Source organism: Armigeres subalbatus, chromosome 3, assembly GCF_024139115.2.
Source record: "Armigeres subalbatus isolate Guangzhou_Male chromosome 3, GZ_Asu_2, whole genome shotgun sequence".
Taxonomy (NCBI): Eukaryota; Metazoa; Arthropoda; class Insecta; order Diptera; family Culicidae; genus Armigeres; species Armigeres subalbatus.
In genome coordinates this window covers 165,046,006-165,070,508 of record NC_085141.1, presented here as the reverse complement: position 1 = coordinate 165,070,508, position 24,503 = coordinate 165,046,006, and the positions used below count along the sequence as shown (strand labels likewise).

Genomic DNA, 24,503 nt, shown 5'->3' with positions numbered 1-24,503 from the left:
GACGACGACAACTTTCTGCCGTCTTCAATCGATTATGTTTTGCTATTTGAAGACAATTCCTCTCGCCTCAACTTTCTATTGTATGAAATCAATAATATATAATATTTGATGAAATGGTGTAGGAAAGAACAGTGCATAAGGTACCCCTGGAGCAAAATGGCCTCATCCACAAAATCACTCATATAATCTGTTGTAGGGCATTTATGAACGAATATTACCATTAAAATTCATAATTAGTTATCCATTATTGAGCTCCATTGGAAAAAGTGAGGAAAAACCCTTCATAGTCACCCAAATTTAACGATTTGCGATTTTTCCACCTCATCCGTAAGATTGCTGTTCAATACATAAGGAAAAAACAAACTACCACAAGATTTCATTATTATTTCACATGCAATTGAGTCATTTTACACCCCCATTCGGGCGTTTTGCCCCAGTCCTATTTTTCAAACATTTTTTAAATGCGTTAGAAAGTCATGTAAACCTTATTGTTTTGAATAGGAGATCATTGTGAAATGTAGTTGGTTTTGTAAATTTTGCATTTACACGTTGAAATGGTTCGGAATTCTTGTTTATATTGATGAAAACATCGAAAAAGCTTAAGGGGTGCATTTCGTTCTCCGCTAGCTACTGTAGTGCTGAATCATTCTCATGAGATGATGATTGAATTTCAAATGAGAACCGTAGATGATTTGTTACCGGTGATAACTTCCCGAATTTTGGACTCAAACGATAATAAGCACATAATTATCATCATTGGCGTAACTAGCTCCGTTGCCTAGGGGGGATATAGCCTCTTCATCTATTTTGAGCTTATTATCATAAATTCTCTAACATTTGACCACCTCATTAGGTTATCTTAGTGGTCATGTGATAATTACGGTCTAACCACCTAAGACAATCGCGGATCAATCACTCTCATATAGGGTTTCTAGTATCGATCCCTTGCTGTGATACTGGTACTACGGTACTGAGAAAGTCTAGTACCGGTAGTACCGGTAAAATATATTCGGCCCTGTACATTCGGCCATGTATCGTATTGGTAATTTCAAGAAATTTAAACATTATTTTTAAATACCTGCACTTTGAAGGAAGTTTTAATTTCATCGAATCATAAATTGGGAAACCAAAATGTGCAAAAGGTATATTGTGTAAGATACTTGCGATTCAAAAATGAAATTTAAATATGCTTATGTTTACTTAATAAAAAAACTGTCTGTCAAGGTTCTGTATATTTTTTACTCTAAAGACTCTAGATTTGGAAACGATTTTAAAGACATCAGAAAAGATAAACTTACTTTTATTTTCTTTAACAACATTTTTAAGCAATGCCAGAGGCGTCGCGTGATCCATCTTTTAACATGTGCACTGCTGGATTAAATATAATATTTCGAGAAAAACACATATAAAAGTGACCTGACCTGAAATGACACATTGATCATTTTCCAAGACTCTCATAGATGTGTAAAATTTATCTGCAGTACAAATAGCACGTGCTATCAAAGCATTCACCGCCAGAATCCACCACGTGGCAGCCAAATTAAAAAAAATATCAAAGTTTTTCTTAGGCAACCTAGATCAATATTAAGGAAAGGACAAATATCGAACAGTTTTCCGTTCATAAACATGGACATTTGCTCTTATCAATTTTCATTAATTTGTGTGAACCATGGACCGCCGTTATACCTCCTGAGTCGTCCATGGATGCTCCCTTACTAAATATATTGGATTTCACGAAGAAAATCTCCTGAAATAAATTTCTTTCAAAATGTTGACCGGGCATAATTAAAATAATGAGGTTCTCTTTTGTCTAGTATTCATTGCCGACAATGGGTTTTGGGGGTGAGAATAGGTCGCCGTTCTCACCGGTGCGGTCGTCGAGGTCGTAGAGCAAAATCGTTCAAAAAGGTCTCTTATATTTGAGTCTTCTTGCCCTCATGTACATTCCATCTATTCTACAAGCATTCTAAGTAGTAGCAACAGTGACCCATTCTCACCCCCATTTGACCCATTGTCACCTCCGACGACGGTACTGAGTTTTTAAGTATGCCTGGTTCGGAAAGTGAACACATAATCTAGAATTGTGATTTTAAGGAAATATTGTGTCCCTATCAAGCATTTTTTTTTCTTATTCCTCCATACTAAAATTTCGTTCCAAATACTGTATTCTTAGTACCGTAAATACCGGTCCTCAAAGATATCGGTACTTTCGGTATCGAAAACTGCCGGTATTACCGGTATTTTCGGTACCGGTACTACCGGTACCACAACCCTACTTTTTTCTCAAGCACGTGCTTTCTGTTGTAGCCCACAGTATCGAAGTGTGTTTGTTTACCATCCGATGATTGCTATAACGACTCAAACTGATAGCGTATGGCTATTGTGTCTAAGTGTAGTAGTGCTCGGCTTTGTCCGCACACTTAAAGGAAAATATGTGACGGATCGCCGTCAGATTCCCACCCATAGGCCGATGAGAATACTTTAGTGGTGGGAATGTTTCAGGGATTCTGATGGGAATCTATAGAAAATTAGTGGGGAGTCCCCCAAGCAAACCGAAGGGAACCTCCAGGGATTCTGAAGGCAATCAACCAGGGATTCCAACAGGAATGTTTCAGGGCTTCTATCCTAAAGATATCTCGACGGGAATATTAAAGGAATTTGAACGGGAATGCTCCAGAGATTTCGTCAGAAATCATCCAGGAATTCCAACCTGGATATTTCCGAAAGGAATCCTCCTAGGATGTTGAAGTAAATCGTTTAAGGATTCCAAAGCAAATCATTAATATTAAAGGATTTCGAAGCAAATCGTCGAGGTATGTCAAAGCCAATTATCGAGGGATTCCGAGGTAAAATGTCGAGAGACTCCGAAACTAAATATTCAAGGGATTCTGAAGCAAACCGCCGAAGTATTCTGAAACAAATAGTCAAGGAATTCCGAAGAAAGGATTCTCTACGGTATCCCTTAACGATACCGTAAGGAATCTAGTGTGAATTCTTCTGGATTCCGGTTGGATTACTCCGATCATTCTGAAAGAAATTTTTGGAGATTCCAATGAGAATTCTTATCAGATTCTGAGGGGCATTCCTTTCGGATTCTGATGAGAATCCTTCCCGGATGCTGATTGGAATTATGGAGATTATCATGCTGCTATGCAAGCTGCAAGGTGGCTCTCTGTTAATGTTCATATCAGGTACTTTGGTGCTTTCAAATCAATTAGATATTGCCTTTTCATAACTAACACCAAATGCAATTTCACTGCCACACAGAAATCTTTTTTTTCCAAGTTCGTTTATTTGGTAGGCTCAGGCGTGTATAACACTTTACGGAGCCATGGTTCTTTGTGATATATACAATCAATATCATTTAATTTTTCAGTTAGTAAGAGAGGGGTAGAAGCCAGCGTACTCGTGGTGACTCGAGGTTAGTTTACAATGTTTAAGGATGGACAGGGCTAAGGATTTGGGATCGAGGAATTTCAGCTTCTCATCCGGGTATTTGGCGTCAGGGACGATGTGGCGTGTCGTCGTGCTTGAGGAATGGTTCGACTGGGAGCATCTTCCGGATGGCAGAGCTATGGTGCTCTACGGAACAGAAAGCAGAGACTAAACACAAAAAACTTTGAAGAAAGAAAAAAACTATTAGATTTTGATATCAGAAGCACAAAGAAAACTATAAATGGCCTGCATATAGACCACATCACGATCTCCCAAAACACCTCGAACTTCCCTGAAGGGTTGTTTACCTCAGGCCACTAGGGTATCCAATAATTGCTCTCTGGAGGCGTCATTTTCCGAGCAGGACCAAACTACGTGATCGATGTCATCATAACCGGCTCCGCACCTACATAAGTTGCTATCGACAAGGTTTATTCTGTACAGATGTGCGTTTAGTGAATAGTGATTAGACATAAGTCTCGACATCATGCGAATGAAGCCTCGACTTAAGTCCTCACCTCTGAACCACGCTCGCCCAGAAACTTTTGGAACTATAGAAAATAGCCACCGTCCAAGTTCGTTGTGTGTCCAATTATTTTGCCAACTTTGAAGAGTGCTCTGACGGACTAATAGGAAAAACTCGTTGCTCGAGAATTGTCTATCATAAACCTCACCTTCCTGTGCGCCCACCTTTGCCAGCGAGTCTGCCTTCTCATTGCCGTAGATTGAGCAGTGAGAAGGGACCCAAACAAAGGTAATCTTGAATGATCTTTCGACCAAAACACGCATCTGCTCTCTTATGTTTGTAAGAAAGTAAGATGCGTGCTTAACGGGTTTCATCGACCGGAGTGCTTCGATAGAACTAAGACTATCCGAGAAGATGAAATAATGGTCTACGGGCTGATTGGAAATTATCCCCAAAGCGAAGTTAATTGCTGCCAGCTCAGCAACATAAACCGAACACGGTTCCTGAAGTTTTTGGAAGGTGGTTGAAGTCACATTGAAAACACCGAAGCCAGTGGATCCGTTGATGCGAGAACCATCAGTGAAATATCTGTTGTTGCAATTGACATGTTCATATTTTTCAGAAAAAAGTGAGGGAATAGATATTTGTCGAAGATGATCTGGTATTCCTTGAATAGCATATTTCATGGACAGATCGTATACAATTGAGGAACTGTCGTTGGTGAAGTGAACTCGAGGTGGATTATAACACGGAAGACAAAGATCTGATGATATGTAGTTGAGATAAACTCTCAGGAATCTTGAACGACAAGTTAGTTCAAGCATATTATCGAAGTTATGTAAGACAAGTGTGTTACTTGTCCCACATTTGATGAGTATTCTAAGTGAGAGCTCCCAGTAACGGTGCTTTAAAGGAGTGACTCCAGCAAGCACCTCCAGGCTCATGTTATGCGTTGAATGCATGCAGCCAAGGGCAATACGCAAACAACGATACTGAATTCGTTCCAATTTGATCAGGTGGCAATCAGCTGCTGAGAGGAAGCAGAAGGAGCCATACTCTAAAACAGAGAGAATAGTCGTTCTATAGAGTTTGATGAGGTCTTCCGGGTGAGCACCCATCATGTTCCGGAGATAGAATGTAGAAAACTTACCCTTTTCCGGCATTTTTGTATCAAATACTCAATGTGGAGTTTCCAGGTACATTTGGAATCAAACACGACCCCAAGGTATTTAGAAGATAAAGATTGGTTGATGTCATCATTCAACAGCTTGAGTTTCAGTTGAGCAGGATACCGCTTCTTAGTAAACACAACCAACTGAGTTTTTGCGGTGAAAACTCGATCCCTAGATGTCTGGCCCAAACAGTCAGATTATCCAGGGTACTTTGCAATGGTCCTTGCAAGACAGCTGCACATGGACCTCTTAGAGAGACCACGGCATCATCTGCAAGTTGTCTGAGCGTGCATTGTCCTTCCAAACAATTGTCAATATCTTTGACATAGAAATTATAAAGCAAGGGACTTAAACATGAACCTTGGGGAAGGCCCATGTAACTATTTCTGGAAGTTGTCAGAGTGCCGAGTGTGAAGTTCATTTGTTTTCTGACAACAAATTGTACAAGAAATTATTTAAAAATACGGGTAGCCCATTACTGTGCAGATTGTCTGACAGTACTTCAATGGAAACTGAATCAAAAGCGCCCTTAATATCCAAGAATACTGAAGCCAATTGCTCCTTGTGCGCAAAAGCCAGTTGTATATCTGAAGAAAGCAACGCTAGACAATCGTTTGTTCCTTTACCTTTACGAAATCCAAACTGAGTATTTGACAGTAATGCATTTTGCTCGACCCAATGGTCGATTCTTGAAAGGATCATTTTCTCCAATAATTTTCTCATGCATGATAGCATGGCAATCGGTCGGTATGAATTGTGATGAGACGCTGGTTTCCCAGGCTTTTGAATAGCTATTACTTTGACCTGTCGCCATTCAGGTGGTACAATGTTGTACTCCATGAAACAGTTGTACAGGTCAAGTAATCGTCTTTTTGCGATATCTGGGAGGTTTTTCAGAAGATTGAATTTGATGTTATCGCATCCCGGAGCAGAGTTATTCGATGAAAGAAGAGACATAGAAAGTTCCAGCATTGTGAATGGTCCACCCAAAGAACCGGGATCATTGACTGATTCTCGAAATAGCGGTTCTGCTGGTACGGAATCTGGACAGACCTTTTTGGCGAAGTTGAATATCCATCGATTGGAGTATTCTTCACTCTCGTTGGTGGAATTGCGGTTCCGCATGTTGCGGGTTGTTTTCCAAAGTGTTGTCATTGAGGTTTCTCGCGATAGTCCCTCGACAAAACGTCGCCAGTAGCTACGTTTTTTAGCCTTGAGAAGATTTTTGAGCTTTCTTTCAAGCCTCAAATACTCTTCGAAAAGCTCAGACCTTCCGTATTTACGGAAAGCCTTGAAGGCATCAGATTTCTCAGAATACAACTTAGTACATTCATCATCCCAACCAGGAGTGGCTGGTCTTCTTATGACGGTTGTACTTGGAACGCGTCGTTTCTGAGCTTCTAGTGCGCTTTTTTTTAATTAATTCGGTAAGGAATTGATATTCATCCAGCGGTGGAAGAACATCAGTTGATTCAATACCAATATTTACCGCCGATGCAAATTTTTGCCAGTCAATGTTCTTCGTGAGGTCGAAAGGAACATTAACTGGCTCAGATTGTTGATAGCTACTTTTAATTGTGGTAACTATCGGCATATGGTCACTACCGTGGGGATCTTGGATAACCTTCCACGTGCAATCTAACGATAGTGAATTTGAACATAAAGACAGATCAATACGGCTTTGTTGACCATTTGGTCCTATTCGAGTTACTTCACCAGTGTTCAAAATATTCAAATTGAAATCGTCACACAAATCATAGAAAATAGGCGCTCTATAATCGTCATACGTTTCGCCCCATCCAATACCATGTGCGTTCATATCACCCAATATCAATACTGGAGATGATAGGAGGGAGACTGCGCTCCAAAAATGTCGACGATTAATAGAGGCATTTGGAGGAATGTACACTGAAGCTATGCAAAGGTCTTTATTCTTCACATTGACTTGGCATGCGACGATTTCTAAGCCGGGAACAGTCGGAATGGGAATTCTGTAGAAGGAGTAGCATTTTTTGATCCCCAAAAGAACGCCACCATAATGATCATCCCGATCTTGGCGAATAATGTTAAAATCGTGGAAGTTGATTTCATCTTCAGAAGAAAGCCATGTTTCACAGAGTGCAAATATGTCGCAATCGGAATTGCGAATCAAAAACTTGAACACGTCTAATTTATTTTAAGACTATGACAGTTCCACTGCAGCACAGTGATTGTATCTTGTGGAATAGCCGTATTATCCATCGAAAGATACAATTCCTGCAAGAAGGGCCATGAAACAGTCAATTGCTTCAGATAACTTTCCACTGTTGGTATAAAGAGGTCAATGATTGGCCTCAATGAATTCGGAATATTGAATAAATTCAAAAACGGTCCACAAGGTCCTTAAAGGAGATCAATCCTCGCTTGGACGGAGTACTTTTTGGGAAGAACGAATTGAAGTTTTTCTTTCATTGATTCTCCTAGCCGGATGTTTCTTGGAAACATCGGTTTTGGGCAATGGCGGGAATGTCTTGCTGCAAGATGGATCCAAAGGAGCAGTGAAGACAGGTTGCTTCAGGATTTTAAATAATCCCCATTGCCTTCAGATTTGGGCAAGCTTTTATGGATGACTTTTGATTTCTTACGGCGCAATCCAGGGAAGACGGTTGCTTCCTCTTTTCGGGCACGTATACCTCCGTAGAATCATCCATATCAGCTGTGTCAGAGTCCAATTCGTCAATGCATATGGAATCATAATAATCACTTACTTGAACGGTAGCTGAAATAGCAGCCTTTGCAGTGGTATCGGCGGATGTGTCTTGCGCTTTAACCATTTCCGCATAAGTCTGCTTGGAGCGCTGTACCAACGAGCGCTTCACTTTTTGGGTGCGCTTTCTGTACACCGGGCAATCTTGCAAACCATGGGCAGGAGCCATACCGCAATAAGCACATTTTGTGGCTTGTTGCTGGCAGGATTCCTTCCGATGTCTTTCGAAACATTTACCACAACGTGGTTTGTTGTCACAAAACTCGGCAGTGTGACCAAGTTGTTTGCAATTGGTACAATTAAATACCCTTGGTACAAAAAGACGCACCGGAAACAACATATTCTCTAAATCGACATATTTTGGGAGAATCGAACCGGCAAACGTCACCCGAAGCGAGCCTGACTTAGAATATACCTTTTTGCCATCTACCATGGTTGCTGAGTGCAATTCCTTGCAATCCAGAATATCCACGGTAGACTCCATTGCGTTCTTTAAGCGGCCTTTTCCCGCAAGTACATCCTTGCAAGTCAGGCTCGCTGCGTTGATCACACCTTCGATTTCGACCTCCCGCGAGGGGACATAAACCAAATATTCAACATTGTAGGCCTTGTCTTTAGCAATTTCGTTCGCCACCTGATATGTAGGTGCGGTGATTCGTAGCTTGTTCCTGTTGATCTGACTAAAATCAAGCTTCGTAAAACGGCGCGTCAAATCTCGCTTAATGCCGAGAAAGTCTAGACTTTTCACTTTCTGCCGAAAGTAAACAACCCAAGGCCCAGGCGAAGCCGCATGGTACAATCGTGTGCGAACATCTTTCAGAGGACTACCGCCCCCCATAGTCTCTGCCTCCATTCTCACCTCGCAAGGTGGAAGGACTATTAATTCTTAAACTAACTTAGAACTAATAGCAAATTAGAAAAAAATATTTAAAAAAACTAATTTAATGTATTATAATTAACCCCACTCTGTATCAGAGAGATGGGAGAACAATAAAACAATGCCTTCCACTTATCTGCGCTGCTGCTGTAGGTAGCAGCAGAAACAATAGCCTGCTTCACTGGCGTCGCCAGAAGCAGCTACTTCGCTCGCCGACAGTAATCGCCTTGGATCCGTAGGTAGGCACCACACAATAGACACGCACTACCGAACAAAACCCGCGATGAGACACAGCACACACGTCTGGCTCGTTCGAACTATCGGCACGGAATGACACAGAAATCTTTCTCAGACATAAGAAACAAGCTCATTTGTCTTCAAACTTTCTCAGAAATTCATTATGCTATAGTTAAAAATTAATATCACTGCCAACTAACTTTTCAAATCTTGTGAAAAAAATTGTGACTTGTCATAAGACGAGTTTGTACAATCACATTGAATCCCACCATTTAATTGTGTCTTGACAGATACGTATTTCGACCTCAACAGTAAGGCCGTCTTCAGTGTCTCGTACTTGACTCGACTTAAGTGGTGGAATTCAATGGGATTGTACAAACTCGTCTTATGACAAGTGAAGACATTCCACTAAAAAGCTCAACATTATTTCTCTTAAAAAAAAATTGTGAGTTTAGAGCTACTTCCATTGATGCCAATCGATGCTTCTTCAGACGCCACCGTTGCGAAAAATGGCCCTCACCGCTGCTGCCACGACCACCACAGACGTCATCATAGCGAAAAATTTCTGCTGACACTGAGACAGCTGTTATCGGATGCCCGCCATTGTTCGCTTTCCGTGGAATCTCAAACGAAAATAACGTGCGCGCTGGTTGCTGGTGTTTTTAATGCAACGTACACACCAGTCAAGCAGTTTGACGAACATTCAAGCTTTTCCGGGATGATTTTTTTTTGTTCAAGGTAAATCTAACTTTTTACAAAAATACTTTTCTAGCGATTTCCCTTGAAGAGGAGAAAAGAAAAGAAGCTTAGAATATGCTGAGTCCCCCTCGTGCTCTCGGACAAGTGCTCAATCTGCTAAAAACGCCTCAAATTAGCCATATTGTACCTAAATTGATACTGTGTCCGCCCTCGTAGACCCAGGAAAGAGTACAACCGAGGATCTCTCTTTGTGATTCAGTTATGGTACCCAAACTGGTGGAATCTTATAATATAGATATATAAAAAAATTCTGGCCATCTGAAGAACCGATTTGTTTTCTAGATAAATTATGGACGCGAAAAATTATATAAGAAAATTGATCAATTTTTGGCGCGACAAAGTTCGCCGGGTCAGCTAGTAGATATATATTCATTATTGTTAAATCTAACTATCATATGTTTAAATTGAATACTGGCTGACCGCTATAATGCCGTGACCAGTGGTAAGTTACTCTGGGTACCTATTTTAAATCTAACAAAAAAAGTCTGTGATGCATCGAGATCGCCAGACTTTTACCAAAACTAATACCACGACCATGATCTGACCAAGTCAGACTGAAACTTGAAAAATCATTATTTTTCTGTAGTGCATGTTCTTAGTACACAAATATGTTTTCTCCTGAAATACTGACTAAAAGTGGTTGGTTCTTATTGACAAATCGATTGGAAGACGAGACAGGAAGACTTACCATACAATACAATTAAAATATAGTGATATATAGTTTTTGTTGGAAAATAATGTTATCTCAGTTCAATATTTTCAATAACATTTTGTTATGGTTATTGAAATAAGGCTATTGGTAAAAACAGATTACGTGTGTAGTATTGCATGAATAGAAAAAAATAAAGAATAAGCATTTAAGTATGTACATTCAGTTATACATTCGGGCCACAAAAAGTTAGAACACATCAATTACCTAGTTACATGCTTACATGCAATACAATAATATGCAATGGAATACAACAGACACCCTAATACAGAGCTTCCCAAACCTATGGGTATGCGACCCACCTAGCAATATTCTATATGTCTCGCGACCTACCTATGAAAAAATGCATTTTACCAAGTAGTATTAAGCATTAATTGAATCAGAATGTCATCTGTTTCGGCTTCTTCCACATAAAAAATATTCACGTTACTTTACAAATGCAAAAAATTACGAAAACATGGTATTGTTTGTCAAAATGTTAGCGTTTTTATTTTACTTCATTAAGAGGACAACTTTCAGGCATAAATGTTTAAATAAAATAGCGCGGTGATGGATATTTAAAATAAAATTCGGTTCGAACTTGAAATAATGTTTCTGAAAAAAATGATTAAAAGGTTTGGCATTCGAGCTGCAATTAATATTTGCTCTGCGCGACCCACCAACAATGCGCTCGCGACCCCCCTGGGGGTCAGGACCCACAGTTTGGGAAACCATGCCGTAATATATGCAATACACCCGGTTCATTTTTAAACGGTTGGGATTTATTCGATTATGACCTTTAGCGTCAATGAAACTATGAGTTCACCCCACGAAAAAAATCAGAGAAAATTCAAATGGTATTTCAATAGCTGTAAAAGTTCAGGTTAACCGAGAAATTAAGAAATACCAACCGTATCAGATCAAAAATATGTCCAAACTGTGGAAGATCAAGTAGGCTAGATTTATCAGTCGTGACTATAGCACCAGTCGCGCACTAGTGCTTTATATGCCAAATGGCCAATCAAATCACCGCAAACAAAGTTCATATCGATAAAGCATATTAATATGATACGATAACACCTTTGATTTCCTCCAAAATAAGCAAAGCATAATTCAATACCAAATTTTAAAAACGACTTATCTGCATTTGTAAACAAAGATTCAAACGTCGATTTGTCGAATCTGCTAGCTCTTCCATGCAAACTAACACCCAAGATTTTTTTATGTCAGGTTATCCGACTTGTCAATATCCCCAACTCAGTCTTCTTGGATTTTTGTATGTAATTTATGCTCGTTTGTTTACGTTTTGCACTGAAAATGTATGTTTCCCCCCCGCGCTGGTTATTCCCATCTACTGACGAATTTGTATAACCTGTACATAAAAAAATCTTGCTAACACCATCAATAGGTAGGTTAAGGTTTCCGCTACTTGTTGATGGTGTTGGTTTGCGTGGGGGAGCTATCAGATTCGTCAAATCGTCGTTTGAATCTTTGTTTACAAAATCAGATAAGTCGTTTTGAAAATTTTGTCTTGAATTGTTAAAATTGATTTTGCTTAATTTTTGACGTCCTTTGCACCAGTCAGTTGTCGCACTAGTGGTCCCAATTTGGCCAATCCCATAAGAAAACAATGGGATTTGCCAAATAAGGAACCAAAATTAAGAATAGTGCCACAACTGGTGCATGCGTTCCTATTATGGATTAATCAATTTTGAGGATTATAACAAATTTTATTGTGGTTTTCACAGCTGTTCTAGCTGGAGCATGAAGTAAAACCATTCGCTTTATATACATATAAAGTCCACATGCCTTTAACTTAATTTCTTTTAAATATTTGTTCTTATGTATGGCGACGATTGGTTCACCTACGCTAGGGAGCATCCACAAATTACGTAACGCTCAGAGGGGGATGGGGGGCCGGTTGACCGAAGTGTGACAATCCATACAAAAATTGTGAATGATTCATACAAAAAGTGTGACATAGGGGAGAGGGGGGTTGAAAATGGTCAAGTTTTGCGTTACGTAATTAATGGATCTTCCCCTATGTCCATGTTGACTGTTTACCTTGGTTTATTTTTTCATTTAAAGTGAAATCAGCAATGATCAATTAAATGGGTTCTTTAATTTCTACAATAATAAAACTCTAGGAACATTTTTCAAATGGGCGTAATTGATTCTGACCTTGATTTTTAGAATGGCGATAGCGTTCTTAATTCAAATATTTTGTCCAATTAATTTACCCGACAGAAAGAATAGATTGCGATATATCAGGTCTTAACGTCAGTTACTCGAAATATGATGAATAAGGTTAAAAGACTATCATTCTTCCATTTACTTCCACTATTCACTTTTTATGTATCAACAAACAGATACGTATTTCGTTTCCTACTTGGAAACTTCTTCAGTGTTTTAACAAAATAGGAAACGAAATACGTATCTGTTTGTTGATATAAAAAGTGAATAGTGGAAGTAAATGGAAGAATAATAGTCTTTTAACCTTGTAGCATTTCCCCTAAGACGCTCTAAAATAACTAATGATGAATAGAAAAGGTAGGAGTCGGTCAAATACAATATTTTAAAAAAGTTCCTAGAACTATGTCCGGTAGAAATTTGACACGGAAAATATTCAAAGTTATAAAACTTTTCTCCTTTCTTCAAAGATTGGAAAGGATTGGAGGATTGAGAACTCTTAAATAATAGAACCTCTCTATAATTCAACAAACATGCAGTAACTAATATCAAATGCTACTTAAATTTTATCATAAGTCTAACTCTAACGGATTTATTTGTAAAAAATAAATGTAATTAGTTTTCGAGAAAGCACGGGGAATCATGCATTCCGGGGTTCACGTGTGTCCAATTTCTTCTACACATCTAACACTTTAACAGAAAAATGAAGTATTTGTATTTCGCATTTTATCGTATATATGTTTTTTTTTACCAGACAACGGAAGCAAGACGGTGAGGATGCGATCGATTAAGAATTGTTCCTATTTTTCGTAGATGTATTTCATTCTTAACAATTAGTTGTATGTTAGTTGCCCTTCCTTTTATCTTATTCATGGAAACCATAAGGATAGGGAGGAGGATAACAACAAAAATAAAAATGGGAGAATCAATATGTGAAATGGAAAAGACGAAAAAAAGATTTTTTCTATTTGTGCTCATAACAATGTGTTATACCCATTTATCCATGATAACAATGTGTAATAGCCATTTACATGAGCCCAAAATTGCACAAACCTCTCATAGTTTACACCTCCCTAAGTTCATTTATGACCTCCCAAAATAAACCTATGATAGAAGTACCTAATCGTAAAAGTCCCATCTCTACACGGTCGGAATGTTACCTGCACACACAATTTAACCAAACATCTATAAAAGCAATCGCGTTGATTAGAGGGGCCATCATTCGCTACCGTGAAGCCGATCGGTCAATCCATTTTTCGAATTTCTCCCGCGAGCCCAAAACGCGCGCATTCGACTACCCGCCGTTGAACTGAAAACGTGACGTGATTCGCGCGCTGTGTCGTGGTACTTTATTTCTCCTGACAGCAGCATTGCAAGAAGAAAGGAAGCATATCGTAGACGTGCAGTTGGAAAAAAAAAAGTTCGCAACGGTTCCGCGTGCCTACCGGGACCAGTACAAAAGCAGAAAATCCAGTCAGGTCCAACCTAGCCGATCGATCGTGATCTTTCGGGGACTCGGGGCATTCGCGACTTAGCGCTACTGTGTGCAGTCAATTGCGTCCCAGCAGTCTTCGGTACCATCCGGACTCGGTGCTCTGCAGAGGCAGCCCCAATTAGCGGCGAAGTGAAAAGTGGAAATTTGCAGTTGGGTAGGTTTTCCGGAAGTGTTGATTTTTGAAAGATTAATAAGTGATGCCGATTGAACCGATGATAATGCAGAGATGTGAAGTTTTGCATAACTTGATTATATTGAATGAAATTTAATGATCTTTTGTTGTTGAGAACAAATAACAGACGTTGAATGGACTGCTTTTACGTAACAATGTTGCTTGTTGAACAATGTGATCTCATATATGATGAAAGACGAAGGACTTACAGTGATAATGCAGTAGTGGGTCAGGAAAAATACAAAAATATGAAAACGTGGGAGAATTTACAATTGATCATGATTTCGTGTTCGAGTTTCTGTGAATGCCCATCTTGGGTTCCCATATCTGCAAATCGTGTATACATATATGGGTCAGTCAGTAGCGTCTTTCAAAACCTGATGGTAAGCTGCGTGGTAACAAATCAAGACTACGATGAAGATTGATTCCCGTTCCAGTCTTCAGGATTTCGGGTTGACAATTTTCTTTAATTTCTTGGTTTTCATCGTGTTAGCTCCATGATATACAAATGCATTTTTTTCTAAACCTTGCAATCAATAACAAAAAGAAGATATTTGTAGTTCAGTAACAAATCACTCTTTGTGAAAAAAAAGTTCATCGATTTGTTTTGGTGTGTTTATTTGTTTCATCGAAACCAACGCCCATTTACGACAGAATATAACCCGCGACCTGAGTGTATTTTGAACTAAAGGATATTTAAAAGTCGCTGATTTTCGTTGCGGAGACATAAATGTGAATTGAATGAATAGTTTATATTAGAGTGATTCATATTTTGACTTTTTTGCTCCCCGATTAGCCACAATTGTATTAGCCATTTCAATAATTTTAATAATTTGGATGTAATTTGAGTGAGAACGCGCAGTTTGAAGTTTGTACGGACATTACTGTGAAAATCGACCCTTATGTGAAAGACGGTTATTTGAGGTGACCCATTATTTTAAGCGGGGCCCTCCTTAGCCGTGTGGTAAGACGCGCGGCTACAAAGCAAGACCATGCTGAGGGTGGCTGGGTTCCATTCCCGGTGCCGGTCTAGGCAATTTTCGGGTTGAGAATTGTCTCGACTTCCTTGGGCATAAAAGTATCATCGTGTTAGCCTCATGATATATGAATGCAGAAATGGTAATTTGGCCTAGAAACCTCGCAGTTAATGGAAGTGGAAGTGCTTAATGAACACTAAGCTGCGAGGCGGTTCTGTCCCAGTGTGGGGATGTAATGTCAATAAGAAGAAGAAGATTATTTTAATATAATCAACGCGTTGACTGCATAGAATACTTCCTATGCTGAAAATCAGTTGTTGTTGCGAAGCAATTTGTCGTTTGCAAGCAAAGTTGTAAAGCAAATAAAAATGCTCATTATTGATATTGATGTTATTCTTTTACGTGTTAAAATGAATTTCCCACGATTCAGTATTTCCTTAATAACTTTTCTTGCAAGCAACAAATCGTTTCGCAACAAAGACGACTTTGCTAAATTTCCTATGTTACCAATGTACTTATATATTTTTAGAGGTTAATGAGAAGCGTTGAGGAACGGTTTTTCACAAAAGTTACTGTTTTCTTAGTATTTTTTATACAAACTTCAAACTGCGCGTGCTCACTCAAATTATGTTTAAATTAGCTAAAAATTTAGGAGGATTACTAAAATGGCAAATGCAATCGATTGAGCATCGTGGAGCAAAAAAGTCAAAATTTTAATCACTCTAGTGTATATGTATAACACCAAACACATATAAAGCGTATTCTTTCTTCAAAACTAACCGAAAATGGCGCTTGTAGCATTTCCGATATATTCGCAATATATCCGAGCAAAGTCGATTAAATATTAACAATTATAAAATAGTTTCTTGTAGCTTGGAGACTTCGTGCGGTAAGACGCGCGGCTACAAAGCAATACCATGCTGAGGGTGGCTGGGTTCGATTCCCGGTGCCGGTCTAGGCAGCTTTTGGATTGGAAATTGTCTCGACTTCCCTGGGCATAAAAGTATCATCGTGTTGAGCCTCATGATATACGAATGCAAAAATGGTAACTTGGCTTAGAAACCTCGCAGTTAAATAACTGTAGAAGTGCTTAATGAACACTAAGCTGCGAGGCAGCTCTGTCCCAGTGTGGGGATGTGATGCCAATAAGAAGAAGAAGAAAAAGAAGTTTGGAGACTTAATGTAAATGAGCAAAATGTACTTAAGAAGAAATATTGTATAAACTAAGATTTTTTCCTTTCAAAATAAATTCTAAACATCATAATTATAATGACGCTTCCACGTCTACGATAGAACGTCAAAGAATCTCGGTTCACATTCTATTGCGTACAATAACTTTCAAATTTTCTATATGGTTATATACCGCCAGTGAAAAATCCTTACTGACAAATGTAGTGCTGAACTAAATCTAGAATTAAAAAAAAACACACTATAAGGCTGATACAAATATTAAAAAAAAAATTATGCCTCCCCCCTCGGATTATTTTGCCCAAAAATTATTTTTTCAGGGGACTACAATTTTTTTGATGACTTTGAGGATTTTCATTTAGTTTTTCATCCCCTCCCCCTCTTGACCTTTCGAAGACCAGTAGAACATAATTTTAATTAAATATTTGTAACGGCTCAATAAAGTAAAAAAAAATAGACTGTCAAATGTAGTTAAAATGTAATAATTAAAATATATAAAAGAACAGATTAATACACCCAGTCTTTCTCATATATTATAAAATGTATTACATTTTTTTTCGCTGACAGCAGTCCTGAAAACATCAGGCTGAACATTACTGGAGTTAAGCAAACGTAGTTGAGGTAGTTCAATATTCAGTTAAGCGGAATTTCGTCGAAAATACCAGCACATGAAGGTTCAGCAAAATTATGTTGTTTTCTTATGTTACAAATAGTGTTGTATAAGCCCTCATGTGCTGATATTTTCGGCGAAATTTTGTTTAACTGCAACACATGAGATAGTTTAAAATAGCACTAGTTATTGAGAAACAAACTCCATTATTCCTATCAATTCACATATATTTGCATTCGTTTCAATGCATTGCATCAATTTATTGTTTTTATTTTTTATTTTGAAATCTTTTTTTCATTGCGGGTCTTTTGGCAAAGTCTTTAATTACTCGATTTAAAAAATGTTTTGTCAATAACTCCGGAAAGTAGTTCAAGTCTGTTTTCAATAGTAAAAAAACAAGACTGCGCATTCCTCGTCGATTTCAAGCTTTTGGGATAATGCGGAGTACCAAATGAAAACATAAATATGCAGTTTTGATTAAATATGACATCAAGTCAAAAACATCCTCAATTCGATTTCAGCCTCTAGAACGATTTCATATTTTGCTGTAAATCTAAAATTGTTAAATTAAGGAGACTCCTGAGTTGTATGAAATTGTATTACAGACCGTTGACGATTCATTTTTTAATGGGTTGTACACGTTTTTCGGATTAGTCATTTTGAAGTTTTTTTTTCCAGTCACTGTTTTCACTATTTCTTAGGATTAATTTTTGTAAAGTTTTATAAATGTGGGTTTTGACTTTGAATGTCAGAATGTTGAAATTAATCAAATTTTACATTAATAATAGTCTACAGTTTATAAAAGCGGCTCTGCAGAAAGTCTTTACTCATTCTGTCGATTAGATAATCGACAGCATGAGCAAAGACTTTCTGCAAAGTTATTTACAAAAATTAAAAGCAACCAGCAAACAAAATATGCTCTTGTTGTTATGAACGCTTATAAGAACAATCTAATCAAATACTAATTTTGATATCAAATTAAGAATCTCATGATTTCAAACTTAGAAATGCTGATGCTAAATTTTCCTTAAAATTCAAAAATGTAATACAACAAAGCCACAAAATAGCCATCTCGGAAACCACTTGCTTTCTCAGCAATTTTTGTTGAGAGAATCATAACGAACATAGGGGCGAAATAATGGAAGATCATTTGTTTACTTATACTGAACAATCGACATATACGATGATTACACTGGTAAACAGTAAATTTGTATTCGTGATGCTCATGTGTTGTATTTGTAGTTCGCGACCTCTAAAATCGACTGGTTACTGGCGTTTGTTGTTTGATTCGGAAATTATTTGGTCACAAAGTATGAAGGGGACCTTCGCTTTAACGGCGTTGAAGTCACTTGCATGTTTACATAAGTTATAATACTGAGTAATTACGATATCTGAATGTTCCCAAGAGTGTTTTTCTTGCAAAAATGGACCTCATAGAGAAAACGATATGTAGAAATTTTGAAACCTGTTCAGCAGCATATAAGCATAAAAGCATATGGAGACGCATGATGCATTTGTGTGATGATTCATCTTGTAATCTTTTTAGGAATATTTCATCTCATTCTTTTTTATTAAATAATTGAACTAGTGTGTATTATGGGAAATTAGAATCTAATTGCGTGTTGGGAAGTACATGTTCTAGACTAACATGCCGATCAAATCATTAGAATTGTGATTTCAAACAGCAGGCTCCTGGGCGTCTTCTAAGCTATTTTCACAATTCTTGCACGGTTGTCTTGTCCACCTCATCTAGTTTCCTGTAGTTTTCTAGTTTGTTATGTTTCTTGGGATCCTATTTATGCTGGAGTACGGATGCTGTCATTCAGAATGTAGAAAACTTTGGTGTACCAAATTCATAATGAGTAAAATTTACTGATTAAAAAGAACTTCAAAGCGGAAAGCAACCCAGCTTGCCCCTGCAAGCCCCTAAAGCCCTTGTGTATTCAGATTCAGCCCCTGGAATTCAGCTCAATTGGTCTACAAAATCCACTACTCCTTCTATCAAACAGAAATCAACCCAGCATGTCCATACAAGTCCCTCGAGTCCTTGCGTATTATATGCAGTTCAAATTAGTATAATGCGGATGTTCTAGACTCTCCAAATTGTTCTAGAGTTCAGATCAATAGGTCTACAAGGGCAACTACGCCTGTTATCCAAATCTATGTGCTGTGCAAGAGTTTTTGCATGTTGCAGAACCAAACTCACGTCAGTATCAGCCGTACATTTAATACGTAAGCATTTTTTGGGGAGGAAAGGTCTGTCATTTGTTTTCGCTTCATTTAAATAAAAATTTATTCGCATGAAAAAAAAAATTACATGTTGGAAGAAGTAATGAAAACTCCCGAAAAATCCCTCACTTACAGCCCTTCAGGGAAGATCCAGTTATTACGTAACGCAAAAAATGGTCATTTCAACCCCCTTCCCCCTTATGTCACACTTTTTGTATGGTACATGTGAAAATTTTGTAAGGATCGTCACACTTCAGGCAACCACCCCCTCCCCCTCTAACCGTTACGTAATTTATGAATGTTCTCTTACTTGCTTTGAAGTTTCAAGTTCTACTTCTTCATCTTCATCTTCTTATTGGCTTTACATCCCCCACTGGGACATTGCCGCCTCCACAATTATTAACTGCGAGGTTACTAAGCCAAGGTACTTTTTTTTGCATTCGTATATCATGGGGCTAACATGATGATACTTTTATGACCAGAGAGACAATTTCTAATCCGAGAATTGTCTAGACCGGCAACGGGAATCGAACCCAGCCACCCTCAGCATGGTCTTGATTTGTAGCCGCGCGATTTACCGCTAGGCTAAGGAGAGCCTTTCAAGTTATTATCCCAAATACGAAATGCATGTGAGATAGAGTATTTTTTTTTTAACTAATTTTATTTGCTAATTATCTAATACATGCATTTATCTCTTAGACTAGGTGTTCCGTGTTTTCTTAACACTATCATCCTTATTTGCTATGCTACGCTTTTAGTTATTATTAATACATTTCAATTGCCTCTGGCAGTTAGAATTTTTTTCCTCTGGTTGAATTGAACCATGTAGGAATTACAATGTTTTCTACTTAAACTAAACTTAACCTAATTTATACTAAGGGTACAAGGAGCTAATCGTTGCAATAGAAGATTGCAACGATTTTTGACTAAAAATGGAAATTATTTTGTTGGACATTTGTTGCAATGTCTCAATATTAGAAATTCTATAAAGTTCATTGGTACTATACCACGGAGGCAACTTCAGAATCATTTTCAAAATTTTATTTTGAATCCTCTGAAGTGCCTTCTTTCTGGTATTGCAGCAACTAGTCCATATTGGCACAGCATACAACATGGCTGGTCTAAAAATTTGTTTGTAAATCAAAAGTTTGTTCTTAAGACAAAGTTTTGATTTTCTGTTTATAAGTGGATATAGACACTTAATATATTTGTTACATTTGGCTTGAAGGCCTTCAATGTGATTTTTAAAGTTAATTTTGGTCTAGCAGAAGTCCTAAATATTTGGCTACCCTAGACCAATTAATTGGAACCTCATCCATAGTGACAATATGTCTGCTAGAAGGTTTCAAATAAGAAGCTCTCGGCTGATGTGGGATAATTATAAGAGTTTTGGAAGCATTCGGGGAAATTTTCCATTTTTACAAGTAAGTGGAGAAAATATCCAAACTTTTTTGCAATCTACTACAAATGACACGAAGGCTTCGCCCTTTGGCTGAGATACCTGTGTCATCTGCAAACAAAGATTTTTAACACCCTGGTGGTAAATCAGGTAAGTCAGAAATAAAGATGTTATACAATATGGGCCCCAGTATGCTGCCTTGGGGAACACCAGCTTTAACAGGTAATCTATCAGATTTAGAATTCTGATAGTTTACCTGCAGTGAGCGATCTGATAAATAATTTTGGATCAGTTTAATAATGTATAGAGGAAAATTAAAATTCATCAATTTTACAATCAAATCTTCATGCCGCACACTGTCAAATGCTTTCTCTATATCAAGAAGAGCAACTCCAGTCGAATATCCTTCAGATTTGTTGAGCCAAATTAAGTTCGTAACTCTTAATAACTGATGAGTGGTTGAATGCCCATGGCAAAAACCAAATTGCTCATCAGCAAAAATAGAATTGTCATTAATATGAACCATCATTCTATTTAAAATAATCTTTTCAAACAGTTTGCTTAGTGAAGAAAGCAAACTGATTGGGCGATAACTAGAAGCCTCAGCTGGATTTTTGTCCGGCTTCAAAATTAGAACAACTTTGGCGTTTTTCCATTTATCTGGGAAGTATGCCAATTGAAAACATTTGTTAAATAAATTAACCAAAAAGGATAAAGGGCTCTCAGGAAGTTTTTTGATAAGTATGTAGAAAATACCATCATCACGGGGCTTTCATATTTTTAAATTTTCTAGTAATAGATCTCACTTCATCCAAATCAGTTCCCAACGAAGGGTCAAAAACATTCTCTTGATTGAGAATGTCTTCGAAGCTCCGTGGAACCTGATCCTCAATTGGACTAGTGAGACCTAGACTAAAATTATGGGCACTCTCGAACTGCTGTGCAAGTTTTTGAGCCTTTTCGCCATTTGTTAATAAAATTTTATTTCCCTCTTTAAGCGCTGGAATTGGCTTTTGAGGTTTTTTTAAAGAATTTTCGTTAATTTCCAAAAGGGTTTCGAACTGGGATCCAACTTCGAGACATTATTCTCAAAGTTGGTATTTCTCAGAATAGCGAAACGTTTTTTAATTTCATTTTGCAAATCTCGTCAAATAACTTTCAAAGCGGGATCGCGAGTTCTTTGGTATTGCCTTCGCCTCACATTTTTAAGACGGATCAGTAGCTGAAGATCGTCGTCAATAATAATGGAGTTGAATTTAATTTCACATTTAGCAATTACAATGCCTCTGGCTTCGACAATTACATTTGTCAAAGATACGAGCGCATTGTCAATATCACTTTTGGTATCCAAAGGAATATTAACATCAAAATTCCTATCGATATATGTTTTATATAAATCCCAATCAGCCCTATGATAATTAAAAGTAGAGCTGATTTGAATATAAATGGCTTCTTGTGAGATTTCAAATGTCACAGGAAGGTGATCAGAGTCAATGTCAGCATGAGTTACCAATTGGCCACACAGCTGACTTGAATTCGTTAAAACTAAATCAATTGTAGGAGGATTTCGACTGGAAGAAAAACAAGTAGGGCCATTGGGATATTGAATAGTATAATATCCCGCAGAACAATCTTCAAATAAAATTTTGCCGTTGGAATTGCTTTGAGCTTTATTCCATGAACGGTGTTTGGTATTGAAGTCACCAATTACGAAGAATTTTGATTTGTTGCGAGTCAGAATTTGAAGATCAGCTTTCAACAAATTCTTTTGCTGCCCATTGCATTGAAAAGGCAACTTTGGTTTCGAACGAAGAAAATAATTTATGTTTGATACGTCTATTAATGACGATGGCGGCCCCACCACAGGCGCTGTCAAGACGATCATTTCTGTAGATAAAATAGTTTGGATCTCTTTTAATGGAGAGTCCTGGTTTTAAATACGTTTCAGTTATAATGGCAATATGCACATTATGAACTGAAAGGAAATTGAATAATTCATCTTCCTTACCCTTTAGAGAGCGGGCATTCCAATTTAGAACTTTCACACAATTATTTGGATCCATCAAAACGGAGTCCGATAACAATTTTTTGTGTGTACTTTATACCAACCTGAACAGCTTCAGGTATGGTATTTGCTTTGAACATTGCATCAATCATGTGATGCAGTTGTTCAGTTAAAAAATCAAAATCGGAAGCAGACATGCTTCCTGAATCGGTAACATGACCGTTATTTTCCGTTGGGACATGGGTATAAACCTCATTTTGAGAAGAGAATTTTTGTCTACCAGCAGCGATGTTTGCATGCGTAGGTACATTGGAAAAATTGGAATTCACTGAAGTGCTTACTACCCGTTGAAAAGCGGCAAAATTTGTTTGTGAATTGCTCGACCGGTAACTGGTTTCGAAATTTGAGCGGTTGAAAGATTTCTACCCGTCGAATCTGGGATCCGATTGGAATTTCCCGTCATCAATTTTGCACGAGAATTCAAAACTTTTTTGCGTGAAGAGCATTCCCAGAAATTGGATTTATGATTACCCCCACAATTTGCGCACTTAAATTTCTTGGAATCTTCTCTCACAGGACATGCGTCCTTGGCGTGAGAGGTTCCACCACAAATCATACATTTAGCATCCATGTGACAATGTTTGGTTCCGTGACCCCACTTTTGGCACTTACGGCACTGGGTGGGGTTTTAGAAATTTCCCTCAGGCCTGCGGAAATGTTCCCATGTAACACGGACATGGGACATAATACAGGCCTTTTCCAAACTTTTCATATTATTTAGTTCACTTTTGTTAAAATGAACTAAATAAAATTCTTGAGAAATGCCCCTCTGGGAAGTACCAGAGTGAGATTTCTTTTTCATCTTATTTACTTGGATTGGTGAAAATCCAAGTAATTAAAAATTTCAATTTTAATCTCATCCAGTGATTTATCATCACTGGGGAGACCTTTCAAGACGACTTTGAACAATCGCTCAGTTTTGTCGTCATATGTGAATTTACAGCGCTTCTCAGTTAAATACTGAAGAAGACGTTTGCGATCGTCAAAGGATCCCGACAAAACACGGCAGTCACCCTTCCTAGCAATCTGAAATGAAACCTTGATCCCCTGAAGGTTACTCAAGATTTCATTCCGGAAGCCAGAAAACTCGGCAACAGATACCACAATTGGCGGAATCCGTTGTTTCTTCGCATGAATCGAATCACCTGGGCTAGAGGTAGATTCGATTTTCTCAAATTCGTCGTTAATCAAATCGAACTGATTGCTCAGTTCGATTGGAGAAGAAATAATGTCAACGTTAGAGTTAGAAGGAATATCTGAAGTCTCCATCTTCCTTCTATTTTTTCCACGCTTTGGCAGGACGGTCTTGAAACCTTGTTTCTTTGAAGGAAGTGGAGAATTCGGAGACTCCCCCTTCCTCTTGTTTTTATTAATGCTCATTGCTGAGCGTGGAGACGTGACCTTCTAAGAGGTTTTTCCCAGAACGGTGTCCCTGCAGGATTACCACCGCTTGTCGGAATTTTACTTCCGCAAACGGGTCCAACGTAAAACGAAGGCACGGGTCCTTGCAAAGATCGTAACGGGATCAGTGGGTACAAATAGCGCTAAGAAGCACCGTTGAAATTAAAATAGCTTCGGGTAGTATTAAAAACTTCCTTCCGCAAAGAGAAAAAGAACCGCACAGCACGAAAGCACGATGCGGTCTGAGATGATGGAATGATGACGCATGAATGAGACGCAAGAGAAAAAAGTATCTAATATTAGATACTTTTTTCTAACAGTGTAAGTGATTCAGAAAAAGCGAATCCCGGAAAGAAATCAAAGGGTTTATCTTAGGTGCCTGCCAGAGAAGTCACGT

The 24,503-nt window shown here is 38.1% G+C and overlaps 1 protein-coding gene across 3 annotated transcripts in view; it reads left to right on the top strand.

The window, feature by feature from the left end:
- The window catches only part of LOC134220718 (uncharacterized), a 62,121-nt gene that overhangs the window by 22,769 nt on the left and 14,849 nt on the right, over positions 1–24,503 (top strand). Inside the window, exon 1 of one of the 3 annotated variants that reach the window (XM_062699820.1) lies at positions 13,805–14,219. The exons of the other annotated variants lie outside the window; for them this stretch is intronic. The gene's annotated coding sequence lies outside the window, so the exon portion shown is untranslated. Of the gene's footprint in view, positions 1–13,804; positions 14,220–24,503 lie in introns of those variants that run through there. 3 annotated transcript variants of the gene reach the window in all.